Source organism: Bison bison, unplaced genomic scaffold, assembly GCF_000754665.1.
Source record: "Bison bison bison isolate TAMUID 2011002044 unplaced genomic scaffold, Bison_UMD1.0 scf7180017864331, whole genome shotgun sequence".
NCBI classification, from domain to species: domain Eukaryota; kingdom Metazoa; phylum Chordata; class Mammalia; order Artiodactyla; family Bovidae; genus Bison; species Bison bison.
The window spans coordinates 225522-227690 of record NW_011494903.1 but is presented as its reverse complement, the minus strand read 5'-3'; the positions used below and the strand labels follow the sequence as shown (position 1 = coordinate 227690).

At 37.4% G+C, this 2169-nt stretch overlaps 1 protein-coding gene across 1 annotated transcript in view; it reads left to right on the top strand.

Annotated features, from left to right (window-relative positions):
• The window catches only part of CLCN5 (chloride channel, voltage-sensitive 5), a 274777-nt gene that overhangs the window by 114510 nt on the left and 158098 nt on the right, over positions 1-2169 (top strand). The window lies entirely within an intron of this gene.

Sequence of the window (2169 nt, the reverse complement as noted above, 5' to 3'; positions counted from 1 at the left end):
TTTTTTTAAATTTTATTTTATTTTTTAACTTTACAATATTGTATTGGTTTTGCCGTATATCAAAATGAATCTGCCACAGGTATACATGTGTTCCCCATCCTGAACCCTCCCACCTCCTCCCTCCCCATACCATCCCTCTGGGTCGTCCCAGTGCACCAGCCCCAAGCATCCAGTATTGTGCATCAAACCTGGACTGGAGACTCGTTTCATATATGATATTATACATGTTTCAATGCCATTCTCCCAAATCATCCCACCCTCTCCCTCTCCCAGAGAGTCCAAAAGACTGTTCTATACATCAGTGTCTCTTTTCCTGTCTCGTATACACGGTTATTGTTACCATCTTTCTAAATTCCATATATATGCGTTAGTATACCATTTTCTTATAGTGTCTCAAAAATTTTTAAAAGTTTGAATCCTTGACTCATCTGGAATGAGTTTTTAATTTTTTTCCCAAAAGCATTTTTTGAAAGTTCCTTTCCCCAATAAACCATTTCTCACACTGTAATTCAAAGACATTGTGTGAATTCTTTTTCTGCTACCCATTCTCCCACATAGTTGAAGTTGCTTGAATTCTAATTTCAGATTTCATGGTAAATGCATTTATCCATCTCTGAGCCTTGTACATGTCTTTCCCTACTTAAAAAATATTTCCCTACTTTTTAATCTGGAAACTGAACCCTTATACTACCTACTTAACCCCCCCCCCAAAAAAAAATGATAAACAGAAAACTGTATCTTGAAATTGCACAGGAAGATATCATAGGTAGGGAATCCCCTGTGGCTCAGATGGTAATCTGCCTGCAATGCAGGAGACCTGGGTTTGATGCCTAGGTCAGGAAGATCCCCTGGAGAAGGTAATGGCAACCCCTTCCAGTATTCTTGTCTGGAGAGTTCCCTGGACAGAGGAGCCTGGCAGGCTACAGTCCATGGGGTCACAAAGAATTGAGCATGACTGAGCCACTAACACTTTCACTTTCATACCTAGGTATTTTATTTTATTTTTCCATGTGTTAGGAGTCTTAGCAGATTTTTATTCTGTTTATTTACTTATTTTCTAAGTGAAGTTTTTAAGTACAGAAGTCAGGTCTTTCTAGATTCAGAGTTTAAATCCAAATATTACTAAATTCATTTCTCTCCAGTAGCCAGAGAGCAGCAGCTGTTGAGCTTCTGAGAGAATAACAAAGAACACAGAGAAGAATGTATTTGAACTATCGTTAATTGTGTTTGAGCTAAAATATGAATCTGAAACCAATAGAATAAACCTTCTAAAGATTAAATTCACCAGACTCTCAGTGGCATCATTAAGGAAATTAGCCTAAGTCCTTGGATCCTGTGTTCTTTGCCTCTGAGTCTGAAGGCTTTGTGATGCTTCTAACTGGAACCAGTGGCCATACATGTGAAGGAATCTGGGGAAGTTGTCTTGGCTTGAGTCGCCATTCCTCTTTTCCCTTCAACCGCCATTATCACCCCTGCTCATTTCTTTCTCTGTTTTTAATCTCCTAATTTTGAGCTGTCTTTCAGAGTGGCAACAGAAACAAAACACTGTTTTTAATGTAGGTGACATTTAGGAGCAAAATAAGTTAGAAGTTTTAAGACTAAAGTCCCTTAAAATGTCTTAAAGGGCCAGGGGAGCCTAAATGTAGAGCCCATTCACCACCGCCCCCTGCCCCGCTCCCTGGTGGGAAACTTGTTATGTGGACTTTGAAGATTTCTTTTTACATTCCAACAAGTAATATCACATAAAACATGGTGAGGAAGCTTGTATTTTATTTTTTTCTCTCAAGGATCACTGACCCACTGGAAGATTTCAGTTAAGAATCACAAGTTTTAAAAAAGCAACTTTTTAAAAGTAAAGAAATATAACATATACCATTCATCTGGTTTTAAAATTAGAAAAAGGGAACATAAAACCTACTCTTCAATAAATGCAGCAAGTAATTCACAAGAACTACTTGAGTTTTATGTTATTGACAGAAGAGAATCAGAGGAGAAGGAAAAAGAGGGGTGTACTGAATTACATATATTAATACACAACTAGTTTCCCTCTAAAAAATATAAATAGAAACAGGTAGATAATGCCAAACTTTGCCATTGAAAGCATTATAGAAGTTGTAGTGCAAGTTTGTATGTGTATGTGGAAAACTATTCCACAGATTTAGAACACCA